The following is a 15606-nucleotide window of genomic DNA, read 5'->3' on the forward strand; positions in this document are numbered from 1 at the left end:
AAATATTGCTTCATAATAACCCTATCAATCCATTGATCTCTTTGATCTGGATGCACTTTGTTATGTCCTGGATATGCTGGTATCATATTGTGAAAATCAAACATTACAGTACCCAAAAGTCTAGCAAGATAGTTTACATTGACAGCATTATCCATTTGTTGTGGATCTTCAAGATTTGTAATTCTTTTATTATTACATGTGTATATTTCTTCATTTTGTTCATCTTTTATTATACACTGGCTTTTTATATGATCTTTCATCTGATCCAAAGTTACCGCTTCGTGAGGTAAAACTGCATTATGAACATTTGCTAATGGTAAGTTTTTACAATCAAAAGTGGTGGTCTTTATATTATTATGTTTATATTCATCGGTTATTACAGGAACTTGTTTAAAAACTACCACATCTTCAGGATTTACTCCACCTTTTACATTAGTTATCTTTTTGTTCTCAGCATGCCAATTTCCATTCTTTTGTAACATGATTTGACTTACAGTGGCAGCATCTGTTGGTTTTAATCCTTCTTTAACCTTATGTAATATTTTACCTTTGCAATCAATTTGTTCACTATCGTGAATAATACAATTATCTTTAACATATTTGAGGTTAACTGCGTCCGAATCTTCTTTAGGGTATCCTATATCATTTATAACAAAGTTATAAAAAGAGAATCTATCTTCTTTTCTTTCAGGGATTATAGAATGTAAATATCCTTTATTGACTGAATCTTGACTATCGACAGGATCAGCTAAGTTTGTAACTCTTCTGTTTTTAACATCGTAAACTTCATTATTAACTTGTAAAGTATTTGACAGTTTTGAAAGTAAATAATCTTTGGTGACGGAATCGGAGTTTTCTATTGGTTCACCAACATTTGTTATTCTATGAGACTTGGCATTATAAGAGTCGTTTTGAAGTTGTAAGCTCAACAATTTTTCACTTTTTAAAGTTTTCAAATTTATTGCATCATTATCATCTTCTGGATCTTTTACAAACTTCAATCGTTTGCTGCTTATGTTATAATCTCCTTCAGCTGTTAATGGTAAACTATATCTTTTACCATTGGGTTTTGGTTTTTCTCCAAAATTGGAATACCTTCCAAACTTGTCCACGCTCATGATTCAACTGAGTTCCCTCGATTCTTGTCCTCCTTTTATATGCGATGATTAAGCAATAATCCTTCGATTTCGTAGTTCATCGATTAAAGCTACCCATTCATTGTCCAATCCGGTATGACCGGCTTCCATGGCTTCATATAATAATCTCATTCGATCAACCAGCTTATTGACATCATTATAATATATTATGTTGGTATTGTATAGACTTTTTAATAATCCTTTCCCTGAAGATGTAGGTTCGTTGGTTCTTGGTCTTTTGTGTAACACATTTAATTCAGCTGTAGATATAGCTCTTCTTTTAAGTTGAGATTTTTTCACTTGTGTTGGAAAAAGATCAGCTATGACACTTGTGTATTTTATTGATCGATTTCGATAAATGGGCAAATCTTTGGAATACTGCTTTTTATGTGCATTTGTATCATTTAGTATATTTTTAAACACTGATAGGTCTTTTTTGGTATATTTACCAGGTTTGTTTTTAAAAATAAGTTCAAACAGTCCTGTTGTACCTTTATATTTTTGGTTACCAATAAGGATGTTATCGTTTTCATCAATATCCAAATTACTGTCTCCAATCATAATACCATTGTCTTCTAGTCTAGCTCCATAAATATGATATCTTCGATTAGCCTGTGTTGAATGTAACATCTTTAATAAATATTTTCTGCCCAAATTCCCTTTGAATGCTATGTTTGTGCTTAATGTACTTAGATTTGTAGGATTAGTAGATCCTTCTTCTTGACCTGCGGAAAATCCTTCTTTTTCTCTTGAATCTTCAGTTTCTTCAGTTTCTTCTGTTTCTTCACTTTCTTCACTTTCACCACTTTCTTCAGTTGATTGAAATTGTTTGTATTGTTCATAATCTCTTGATTCTTTTTCATACTTAGAAATCGGTAGAATAGCATCTCCTTCGAAAGGTTTTTCAATATTTTTAACTAATCTGTTTAAAGGATCAGTAACGGGTTTAAACGTTGATTCTATAAACTTTTCTCTTTCACTTATACCTAACTTCAGAGCTCTGTTTTTATGTCTAATAGAATCACTAAGTGATTTTATTTCTTTTAAGAGCTTTTCTTGACTTGCCATGTTTACAGTACGAAGTGTTGATTTGAAATAGTGATATTTAGTGAAGCAGAACGTATTTATCAAACCCTATTCTATATCGTCCGTCTTTTATGGCTTGTTCTTTCATAATGACCAAAAATCCATACTTTTCTGCCCATGCTTTTCCACAAATTTGTTTAAACTTATCAAATGACATATCAGCATTTACATGATCGTTATATACGTGTTTCAGGTTGGTTTCATCTTGTTTGAACAAAATTATAACATTTGCATTATCTCTGATAAGCTGCTTTGGAATTTTACTGTATGTTTGTCCTATATATATGCTGTCGATATTATTATGTCTTCCCATGGCGAAATAGTTCCTAATAGTATCATGATTTTCACACGAAACGTCATCAAATAGAAATACTGAATATGGTTTAGCTTGGTTTGGTTGCAAAACTTTATCACTGGCGTTAAATTTATAAAGGTTAACACCTGACACCTTCGATATGATTTTCTCCAACAATTGATACTTTGGCTGATGTAGTGACTTTGAAAAAATATATAAGTTATTAAACCTCAATCCTTTAGGATTTGTAATCAAATTAAATACGACATTAGTTTTTCCACAGTTTGAAGGACCACTTATAATACATCTGACTGTGTTTGGAAGTAAACTTCCATGTTTGCCAGTGTTGATTGTGTCGTTATCAACAGTGTAATCATCAATATTACTAATGTTGAATTGATCTTTATGACAAACAATCTCCATCTTATTCGAAATCCAATAGTACAATGAGCTGTTCCCGTTAAATTAGGTCTTTTATAGGTATCCAAGAATCTTCTGTTTTGTTAAAACCTAACCATCGTACTTTAACTTGGTCTTTTTTCCTTTGCAACACTTTTTCAACAAGATATACATCACCTACTGTAGATTTTAATAGTTCATGTCCGTAGAACGCACCTTGTAACAAATTGCCTTTATTATCCTTTAATATGTATGTTTCTGGTATAGTTGGTTGCACTTTGTATATGGTAAATACTTCATTTGTCCAATTAGGTAGATATTTTTTAGTAAATATCGTTTTATACTTACTTATTCGAACTTTATCATTTACATTGAATTTTCTAGGCTTCTTTATTTCAACCTTAGGTTTTGTATTGTGCTTTATTCTTTTTAATACAAGTTTAGCATTTTTACTGTTTACTTCATTTGGTGTCATCCCAATAGTTCTGTGAAACCTGTTGTTGTAATCACTTATTAACTTTGGTAAAATATCAATCCATAAGTAGGTTCCTCTGTTTGAAAACATTTTATACATCGCTCCTTTTAACGTTCTATTAAATCTTTCAATTATAGCCGCTTTTTTTTCAGATTTGGTTGAGTAGTGGTTTATGTTGTATTTTTCCATTAACTTTGAAAAACTTTTATTAAAGTATTCTTTGCCATCATCAGTTTGTAAATGTTTCATTTTGTTTTTATCTCTCTTTATAGCGATTTCCATGGCTTGTGTTACGCTTTTACCAGTTTTATCCTTTAATGGTAATGCATCTGCAACTTTGGTAAAACAGTTAATCACTGTAAGTATATAATGATGTCCTTTATTTATTTTACTATATGGTCGCATTTCAATCAAATCTGCTTGATACAAATCATTTATTCCTTTAACAGTTGTATTTCTTCTTGGAAAGTTTACTCTTGCAGGTTTGTGTAGCTCATTTACAATGTTTTCTTTAAAAGCCATTATGTTGTTTTCACTGTCAATGTTGGCAAAGTAATGATTTTCATTTTTTCTTGCATCTCCTTATATATAGGTCAAGGTCATTCTAACCTTGTGTAAAAAAGGGGGAACACAGCGGACAATGCTGTGTTCCCCCAATTTTACGGAAAGGAGAAAGGATAAGTGGTGTAGGACGATGAAAAGGTAATTAGTCGATAGGGTTAAGGGAATAGTGACCAAATGGAAGTGTGTGGATCCGGTCTGGTAGGATGTGTCGTTTGTCATCGTTGCAGGAGAGCGCCTTCTTAACTTCTGTCACGCTGTACAGTTGATGATTATAACTCCTGATTGTGTTGAAGTGTGCAGTTATAACTTTATCTTCATACAACACTTGCTTGTAGTCTTCAAAAAGTACATTTTTCTTCAAATACAAATTCTTTACGCCTTTTGCCTTTTTTATAATGTTGTCATCATGTAGTTTCACAGCATACAATTTTGATATAAGTGCTACGATTTCTTCAAGTAACACTCCGTTAGCCTCATCTTTAAATTTCCCTAATACTTTCTTGTTTCTGTCCTGATCGTAGTTCGGATGATCTTTAGGATAGTCAGAAAAATCAAATTCATCTTTATATACAAATGTGCGAAGATCTCTATACATATCTTGAGTAATTATCTTGTAAATAAAAGCATCTGTATCCATGTAAGTTATAACTATGTTCTCTCTTCCATAATGTGCAACCATCTTGTTGTAGTGAAAATCATACATGTGCGTTTTTGATATATCTAATATTGACATTCCTATATACAAAGGTCGATCCATTTTTATACTAGTTTTCTTCATAGATACGGCAACAAGGTTTTCATTAATGATTACTGATGATCCAAAGTTGGGCTTCTGTACAAGTTTCTCCAATTTCCTAGCATCTGTTATAAGTTTTACATTTTTGTGTTTCCTTTTATTTTCCAGAGTTTTACCAAATATCGCATTGTTCATTAATTTAAAAAAGTCCTTTTGGAAGGCTGACGTTGCTGCTGCTCTTCTTGTAGTGTTGGAATCTATGTAGGGTTTCAGCCAGCAAGATTGAGAAAATTCCAAAACTCTGTGTACTTTGGTTAGACGAAGTCCTAATTCAAGTGCTTGTTGTACAGTCCAAAAGTGCGCTACATATCTTTGCTTGTTATTTAAATTCATCATTAATTTAGGATGTTTTCCAGTTGGTGAAATTTCTGTTTTTGGTAAAAGAGGAAGATCGTAGTGAAGGTCGTGTAGATGTTCTGGGTATTCGAAATCGCAGTCTAATATATATCCTGTGTCACCATGTTTTGGAATTTGAACAATATCTCCAATTGACTCTGGGTCGATCCATTTAAAGTTATCATATGGAAGGGGGTTGGACATTGCCCATCCATACAAATTGTTTGCATCAAAATACCCAAGATAAACTGATGGCTCTTGCTGGTTGTAGTTTGGCAGATCTTTATTGTTGGCTTTTACATGTCTTACAACGCTTTGAGTCAATCCTCCTCTGACACCGGACTCAACCATCAGCACCATATCAATATCTGTTAAAAGTTGAAGTTTGCAATTGGTTTCTTTTAACATCGCCTGCCAAGCTAATCCTGGAGAGGTGTAAGAATGAAGAGGGTCTAATCCGTATGCTCCCAAACAGGTGTTTCTGAATTCCTCCATTACATCACAAAGCAGAGTTACATCGAGTTTAACATAAAAATCTGAATAATCCCCTAATGTTTCCATATCAAGTTCGTTCCAAACTCTGCATGCATGTTGGTAATCTTCTGGTGATATTTCTGAATTGTTCAGCTTGTTGGTAAAGGCTTCTGGTGGAGGAAGTGATGTCTCGTCAAATCTGTGCAATCCATCGATGTAATCATAGGGGAAGACTCCTTTTCGAAGAACTAAATCCAATTTGTTGTTGTCTACTATTTTACTTGTTTCTATTAAATTTTCTCTTGTCAAATTTTCTGATAGTTTCATAAGGCTAGAAGGCATAAATCTGTAGGAGTCAAGAAATCTGAGTTTCATTTTATCAACCTTTTTTGAAAAACTAATAAACCTTTCCATCGTTACGGCTAATACATCAATTTTACCATTGTCCCTCCCTAATTCAGGTATTATAAAATGTCCATCATAGCCGCTTAAGTTGTGCATTACAATTGGAATATAGTTAGGAATTTTATAGTTTAAGTTGCAAGCGTTACACGCAGCACCTCTGTAGCTTCCAGTCAGATGGTCGTGGTCATGCACTTTATGATTATATTCTGTAAATGTTTTCTTGCACAAATAACATGATGTTGATAAATCGTATTCTTGAACTTCATCGGGTGACATAGGTGTCATAGGTTTTACCTGTGTATAAATTGCCTCTACTTTTTCAGCTATATTATACAGCTCGTCAACAAAGTGTTTAGCTGCATCTTCACCACGATACACTTTTGGTTCAGCTGTCAGTCCATAATCTTGTAAATATTCTTCGGAAAGCGTTGACTTGATGAGTAGACAAAAACTGTTGGGTGAATGTAGTTGGTACTTGTTTCTTCTTGATGTGTCCTCCTCTTGATGTTCTAACGGTAGTAGAGTAGATTCAAAATCAGCATACACGACAATAGGAATTCTATATTGATGAACTACATTATTAAACTGTACAAATGCTCTATCAGCTGGTGGTAGGTTAATCTTAACTTCTTCATTTCCATTGCATAACCTTTTATGTTCTAACAACCATTCAGAACCTCCTTTTCTCAAAGGTTTATTCACATGACAGAAACATCTTTTACAAATTGTCTTACATTTTCTTTTCTTTGAAATTTGTGAATTAACAAGTTTGTTAAAGTTCTTAATATATACATAGTGCGATATTTCACCTTTGGTGATTAATAACAAGTCTGTGTGATTAATTAGTTCTTGTGCACTTATACGTAGTGGATATACATTGTTTGATGAATCTAAACCGAATATATTTACAGAAGCATTTGGGTTCTTTTTTTCAAACTTGGTGATATCTTTGATTTTTACAGGGTAGCTCATTCCTTGAAAATTATAATTGTGCTGTACTTCTTCATATTCTCTTCCTACCCTTTGCGGATCATTATTTTTGACATATTTTACCAACATTGAATATTTAAAACATTCAGTATCATTATTTTGTACATTTACACAAGATTTAGTATTAGCAATTTTCTTGGGTAGAGGAATATAGCTACTACCTCTCATTCCATATCCGTGTTTATGCACTCTTACATCCAAGCCCGATATGTTCAATACAGTCCATCCTGATCCTCTGCCTTCATGTTCTTGCAATTTCGTCAAAAGTTCTTCAAAACATTCATCTACTATTGATTCAATATCTGAGGCAAACATAATGGTTCTGTTTTTTGTTAAAAATCCTCTAGGTGATGTTTCATTTTGTATGTTGGTAAACATAACATCCAGCAATAGTCCAAACTTTATAAAATTTAATCTTTGTAATTCACTTTGCAACGTTTTAATAACTAGTCTTTTTGCACTAAACATAAATTCTTCCAGTTTTAATGCGGCATTGTCAATTTTGAAATGTGTTACCACTTTACCTGGTAGAGCATGAGCGTGTAGTTCCACATTTGTTGAAGATGTAGCAGTTGAAGGTGAAGTTGAAAGTTTAGGTGCGTAATGGATAACACTTGGTCTTGAAGTGGATGATTTCGGGTCTTTTTCTTCTTGGCCTCTTGAAGTCGATGGTCTTGGTTCTTTTTCTTCTGTATTTCTTGAGGTAGATGGTTTGGGTTCTTCTTCTTCTTCTTGTCCTATTTTATACAATTCTTCAATTAAGTCTTGATATCCTTCCAATTCCTCATAATTTGTAGGATGATCGACTATTTCATGAAGTAGAAGATCTATTTCATCCTCAAACGTGGCTTGACAAATGGCACAGCGTAGCATGGAAGTATATGGTTTTGGTTCTTCTTCTCCTCGATCTCTTGAAGTAGATGGTGTCGGTTCTTCTTCTTCTCCTTGTCCTATTTTATTCAATTCTTCAATCAAGTCTTGATATCCTTCCAATTCCTCTTCATTTGTAGGATGATCGACTATTTCATGAAGTAGAAGATCTATTTCATCCTCGAATGTGGCTTGACAAATGGCGCAGCGTAGCATGTTGTAGATGTTCTCTATTCAAGAAGCAGCAGCATACTGATGAAAGATGTGAACATCCACCCCTATTTATACCATTCCCTCCCCTCTCTCCCCTCTACTACTACTATTAAATTAATGACATCACCCCATTTCCCAATTTCTTTATAATCTAACGTAAATACAGGCTATTCTTCAACTTTCAAACATATTTATAGAAAAACAAGGTATTTTATTTTTTACTAACTATTCCGGTTTAGTAGGTCAAGGTCATTGCAGGATAATAAAAAAATGTGTGAACAATTCGTTTAGTTCTGAAACACGTTTTTACACATGTTATACCAGAACTAAATAAATTGGTCAGACATTTTTTTATTCAAAATTTGGAAAAAGTTATTTACTGTTCAAAACTTGGAAAAGCCCCAATTTACTGTGTTATAGTCTTGGAAATTGAAGATTTCCAAGACAAACCCAACCTACCCACGTCCCATTTTTTTTTATTTGTTAGTACTCTTCATCAATTTCACTATCCAATAAATCCATCATTTCCGACAGAATTCGCTCTTCCATTTCACCATTCATTAATTGTATCATGTCCGACAGCATTTTTTCATCATCATCTTCTTTTAATTTTTCAACGTGGTTATCAATTATAGCACTAGCTTCTTTCATTTCTCCCACAGTCCTCATTCTTGCTTCTTCAACTTCCTTTTCTAAAAACCTTATTCTTTCAATTGATAAATTTATAATTTGAAGTTTAGATGTTCCTTTTTTAGCTTTGAGTATGGTTCTCAATACCTCAAATGTTTCATTTAGCTTCATCACCCTCCTTCTTTCTCTTTCATTATGTCTAATCTTTTGTTTATCCATCTTGACTAAGCTTGCGTTTGCGAGTTCCAAAAATAAGAATGTTTAATGCAGGATGTCAAACCTCTTTTATACCTCCATATAGTGGTGGGGGGTAGACCACTCCCCACTTTACTTTATAGTAGTGGGGGAAATGGGTAACATTTTCTTTTATTGTTGAACCATGGAATTTTTAAATTCTTTAAGTAGGTCAAGGTCATTGTCAAATAATAAAAAAATGTGTGAACAATTTATTTAACCCAGCAACATGTTTTCTTAAACATGATATACCAGAATTAAACAAATTGCTCAGACATTTTTTTCAAAATTTTGAAAAAGCCGATTTACTGTGTCTTATATGATTTTATGATTATCAGGATTTAAAAGAAATTAAATATTTCAAAGATTAAAAATTTAGAAATAGAAAATTTACTGTATTTGTTTTGGAAATTGATGATTTGCAAAACAAACTCCCAACCCACCCTCTCATTTTAATTTTTGTACACTATCAGAGTCAGAGTCAGAGTCGGAGTCAGAGTCAAACAATCGTCTTCTACTTCTAAACATTGCACTAAACATTATATGACTTGTTGTAGGTGTTTCCCTTAGCTCAACAAGTTTCTCCGAGCATACCATCTCTTCAGTAGATGATGAATCTTCAACAAGTAGAAAACTTCTATCTTCTTCATCTAACTCTTCATCAGTCAATACTTCCAAATTTTCGTCACCATCCGATTCCAACTCTTCTTCGGATAAAGATTCTTCCTCCAAGTCTATGTCTTCTTCCTCTGAACCAGCTTCAAAAACAATGTTTTCCAATAAGGTTTTTAAAAAAGAAGTTGTCGGGAAAATATTGTCCACAGGAGACATAATGTACAAGAGTGGTAAATCTGAAGTAACTGATTGTACCTCAGCAAACATGTTATATAGACAAACCCCCACCATTTACCTTTACCCCCACCCTTAACCTTTACTCCATTTTGTTTTTAGTTATTGCGGTCTGGTTTTATGTAGAATGTGGCAGTCACAATATACCCTTTTTCTAACATTTCCACTAGCCTTCGAATTATTTTATTAAATCGTACATCAGTTAATTCTAGTTTCAACCCGTTTGCTTCTGAGTTCCAGATGTTTCTCTCTTCCTTCCACAAAGTAAAATGACATGTCACACTATGATTTAAATATTTTTCTAAACTTCCCCTGAATGCAAATGCTTCTTGAAGGTTTTTTAAGTTTCTTTTAATTATTATTGTAGCTGGGGAATTCATAGTTAAACTTGCCTCTGCTAGCTCCAATCTAAGAATGAATCGTGTGCAATATCAAGCGTCATTTATACCTTTATGTACTGGTGGGGGTAAAGGGGGGTGGGGTTAAACAAACCACCTTAATTTTAGTAGTGGTAGAAATTGATATTATCATTATTTTAAAATTTTGCAGAAATTTCTAAGTTTAAGAAGTGGGTCAAGGTCATTGCAAGATAATAAAAAAAATGTGTGAACAATTCATTTAATTCTGCAGCATGTTTTTACACATGATGTATCAGAATTAAACAAATTGCTCACACATTTTTTTTAAGAATTTGGAAAAATTGAATTTACTGTGTTATCTTTGGTAATGTAAAATGTTAAAAGGAAAAAAATTACCGTGTCTTTTTGATCTTGGAAATTGAAGATTTCCAAGACAATCTTCCTTTAGCATCCCGGATAAGGTAGTCAGTTCTTTTCGGATGTTCAGGGTTTACAACATCTCTTGGTAATCTAATTGAAAAATGCTCTCCTGTATCGTTACGTTTTATAATGATGTTATTAAACCATACACATCTGACAAAGAAATATTTCGTACACCTTTTCATCCTTCTTACCCGGATTGCTTTGGGAAGTTCTTTAATTTTATTGGAAGACTCTGTGGTTTTATTGTGTTTTGAATGAATGGAGCACATATCACTATTCAAAACACAAACCTTTTCACAGTGTTCCCCCTTACTAGCACCCTTTTTAAAAACATATCGACACTTAGAGAGGGTGTGTGCAAATTTTCTTCTCCTGTCAGCAATTAATTGTTTACACTTATCTGAAGGAGAAGTGTGAAGGTGGTCAAAGGATTTGGAAGTGGCTGGTAGGGAGTCTTTTAGAGGAGATATGATGGGTGGTGGAATAGTGAATTGTAAAGGTGGAGTTGTCGAGGGAGAAATACATGGTGTAGAAGTTGGAGGTGGAGATGCAGTTCTAGTAGCAGTAGGTGTTGATAGAATATCAGCAACAGTGCAGTCAGAGGACGAGGAAGAGCTTGTAGATGAATCAGATGAGGTTAACTCCGAAGAAGATGAACAAGACGAACTTGATTGTGAAGATGAAGATGAAGACAATATTTCAATCAGTGGAGGAGATTGATCACCAATGGCTCGGAAGGTGTATTGTTCTTCTGCTCCAGGACTTGCACCTTCTGACTGCAGTATTTCTCGAAGAACCGATTTTGGATCTGACGCATGTGATGAAATTAAAATAGATCGAGGAAGAGACTTTGAAGATGAAGAAACTACTTTCGAGGGTCTAGTGGGAATTCTAAGGTAAGCCATGATAGCAAATGAAACAGTGAATAGTAACTGGAGCTGACTCAGCTAGCTAGGACTACTTCAGACCATTGAATGATGATTGCCTGCGAAGCAAACCTCCTTTTATAGCAAAACTCAAGTGGAGGGGAAAGCTTGTGGGTGGAGGGGAGAAGCTTGTGGTTGGAGGGGAAATGTTGTGTCCGTTGGTGTTAACTTAAAAGAACTGTTCTCGGTTCCCAATAATGTACTATAAGGAAGCTTTCTAAGTCCTGTAAGTAGGTCAAGGTCATTTAAAAATATTGCCAAAAGGAGAGATGGAGCAAAAATTGGCTCCATCTCTCCTTTTGTTGTAATAGGGGAACTTAGTGTTTGTTATGTATTTTAAGGGAAGCTTTCTAAGTCCTGTAAGTAGGTCAAGGTCATTTCAAAATAATGCCAAAAGGAGAGATGGAGCAAAAATAAGCTCCATCTCTCCTTTTGTTGTAGTGGGGGAACTTAGTGTTTGTTTTATTTTCGTGTTTGTGTGTAAGTCTGAATTGGCTAAAGACCAATGTATCAGTCTTTTTGATCAGAGGCAGCGCAGCCAAAGGACTGTCCTCATGTTATTGATCAAAGACTCATTAGCAATAGCCGGAGCAGCGCAGTCAACGAACTGTCCCCATAAAAATGTGTGAATGTCATCTATCTCATTTTGTTGTAGTGGGGGAACTTAGTGTTTGTTTTATTTTCATGTTTGTGTGTAAGTCTGAATTGGCTAAAGACCAATGTATCAGTCTTTTTGATCAGAGGCAGCGCAGCCAAAGGACTGTCCTCATGGTATTGATCAAAGACTCATTAGCAATAGCCGGAGCAGCGCAGTCAACGAACTGTCCCCATAAAAATGTGTGTATGTCAAAGAGAACTCTATGTCATGAATTTACTATTGGTTTCATGTTTTTGTTTTGTGTGAACGTTTTCAACTTACTAATGTCACTTAGAACTTTGTAACATACAATGATCAACTCAAATTGAAAATAAAATTACTAATAGGGACTTTATTATTTTGATACCTGAAATAGAACATCACATAATTAAGAAATACAACACCCTTACCAAAGATACAAATACGCAAAACACCCTCTAACTACAAGCCAACAAATACTACAATCAACATGCTTCTAATATAACTACTAAGTGACAAGAACCTTAGGTTAGAGTGGTACCAACTCTAAACTAAGGGTCTCATCTTTAGCCAGTTTGCCCATCCGGTCAGCTTCACCGGTTGTGCAAGACTGACAATCATCCGTCTGCTCGCAGCCCTTTTATACGCTCGGGTTGAGTGGTGGGGGTAGAACAACGCTGCACCTGCTTATGTAAATTAACTAGCGATAGTAGGTCCCTAGCTAGAATATATGCCCGGTCGGATTCAAACATATACAAGATCCATTACTACCGTTTTTATATTTTTTCCAAAATATTTTCAAAGTCCTGTAAGTAGGTCAAGGTCATTTAAAATAATACCAAAAGAAGAGATGGAGCAAACATGCTCTATCTCTCCTTCTGTTGTAGTGAGGAAAGAGTCTGTGTTTAGGTATAACAACAAAAGCTTAAAAGTGTTCATTGTTAGCTGACATAAGTAAACTACCAATGACAACGAAAAGTTTAAAATTTAATTTAACCAAATGCAGAATAGTATGCAGGCCGTTGGACCTCTCAACTAATTACAAAGTGGTCAACTTAAATTTTAAATATAGAATATTTACTGTCACAAGAAAGTTTTCATTGTTAGCTGACATAAGTAAACTACCAATGACAACGAAAAGTTTAAAATTTAATTTAACCAAATGCAGAATAGTATGCAGGCCGTTGGACCTCTCAACTAATTACAAAATGGTCAACTTAAATTTTAAAATATAGAATATTTACAGTCACAAGAAATTGTTCATTGTTAGCTGACATAAGTAAACTACCAATGACAACAAAGGTTTAAAATTTAATTTAACCAAATGCAGAATAGTATGCAGGCCGTTGGACCTCTCAACTAATTACAAAATGGTCAACTTAAATTTTAAAATATAGAATATTTACAGTCACAAGAAAGTGTTCATTGTTAGCTGACATAAGTAAACTACCAATGACAACGAAAAGTTTAAAATTTAATTTAACCAAATGCAGAATAGTATGCAGGCCGTTGGACCTCTCAACTAATTACAAAATGGTCAACTTAAATTTTAAAATATAGAATATTTACAGTCACAAGAAAGTGTTCATTGTTAGCTGACATAAGTAAACTACCAATGACAACAAAGGTTTAAAATTTAATTTAACCAAATGCAGAATAGTATGCAGGCCGTTGGACCTCTCAACTAATTACAAAATGGTCAACTTAAATTTTAAAATATAGAATATTTACAGTCACAAGAAAGTGTTCATTGTTAGCTGACATAAGTAAACTACCAATGACAACGAAAAGTTTAAAATTTAATTTAACCAAATGCAGAATAGTATGCAGGCCGTTGGACCTCTCAACTAATTACAAAATGGTCAACTTAAATTTTAAAATATAGAATATTTACAGTCACAAGAAAGTGTTCATTGTTAGCTGACATAAGTAAACTACCAATGACAACGAAAAGTTTAAAATTTAATTTAACCAAATGCAGAATAGTATGCAGGCCGTTGGACCTCTCAACTAATTACAAAATGGTCAACTTAAATTTTAAAATATAGAATATTTACAGTCACAAGAAAGTGTTCATTGTTAGCTGACATAAGTAAACTACCAATGACAACGAAAAGTTTAAAATTTAATTTAACCAAATGCAGAATAGTATGCAGGCCGTTGGACCTCTCAACTAATTACAATATGGTCAACTTAAATTTTAAAATATAGAATATTTACAGTCACAAGGAAGTGTTCATTGTTAGCTGACATAAGTAAACTACCAATGACAACAAAAGTTTAAAATTTAATTTAACCAAATGCAGAATAGTATGCAGGCCGTTGGACCTCTCAACTAATTACAAAATGGTCAACTTAAATTTTAAATATAGAATATTTACAGTCACAAAAGATTGTTCATTTTAATGGGGGACTTCTTTATCCTTTGTTAGCTGAAATATCACATGATTAGAAAAATACAACACTCTGCGCAATTCAAGTACTAAAGACACGATGCACTCCATAAAGTAAAACCATCTAAGATACAAGCTAAAAAAACAACATGCAGCACATGCTATTGACTAAAACATTAAGTTAGATTGGCCAAATCTAACGAAAGGTTTTAATCAAAAGTCAGTCAGTCTACACTCAACCAGTCAGCTGTGCCAGTTGGGTGAGACTGACTACAGTCCGTTCGCTGCCGCTACTTTTATCCGCGAGCCAGTTGGGAGGGGGTCGGTTGGGAGGTTTACCCTGCTTCGCGGGTAAATTTCCCTACTGTCGGGTAATTCTACCTACCAAGTAAGGAAGTCTCCAAACCTCCAACATCACATCATTCAGTGTCGAACCTTCAACGAAGACTGTTCACATATGCTAGCTCTGTTCTGATGTTAACTATGGATAAGCCAAGTACAATCACACAAGATAAACTAAAGAGAATAAAAGAAGATTTAAAGAAATCTACTACTACTAAAACTAGCAATTTTCGCAAGTCAATGTCACTACGTCTAAAGTTTCAGAAGCAAATTAAATTACCACTACATTGGAATGCATCAGGATCAAATTATTCTAATCAATTATCACCCGAAGCCATATGTCAAGAAATGAAGCTTCCTCAACTAGTAAGTCCAATAGAAACAGAAAAAGTAACATTTAAATATGTGTTACAAAACAAACATTATCAATTAGTAGAACAAAGACAAAACGAAAATGGTAAAACGTTTATTTTCTTTTATGACAACAAGTTTTTAGAGGTTTGCTTTCCGACACGATTAAATGTGCCAAAGCCTCCTGACGTTGAAGATGGCAAACTAATTTATTTGATTCGCACAAGTCAGGACACATGGAATTGGGTATAATTCACTTAAAAAAAAACAGTCTTTCTAAAGACTCCATTATATAAACATATTTTGACCACAAAGTCTGATCTGTCAAACTGTTTAACAAAATATAAACGATATTTAATTTTACTTAATTTTTTACGTCACGGTCTCCAGTACCCGTAATACACCACTACTTAAGGTTTTTTTTAAGACCAACAAATATTTACT

This window comes from Macrosteles quadrilineatus, unplaced genomic scaffold (genome assembly GCF_028750875.1).
Source record: "Macrosteles quadrilineatus isolate MER2022 unplaced genomic scaffold, UCM_ALF_1.0 Scaffold_1__1_contigs__length_201487025, whole genome shotgun sequence".
NCBI classification, from domain to species: domain Eukaryota; kingdom Metazoa; phylum Arthropoda; class Insecta; order Hemiptera; family Cicadellidae; genus Macrosteles; species Macrosteles quadrilineatus.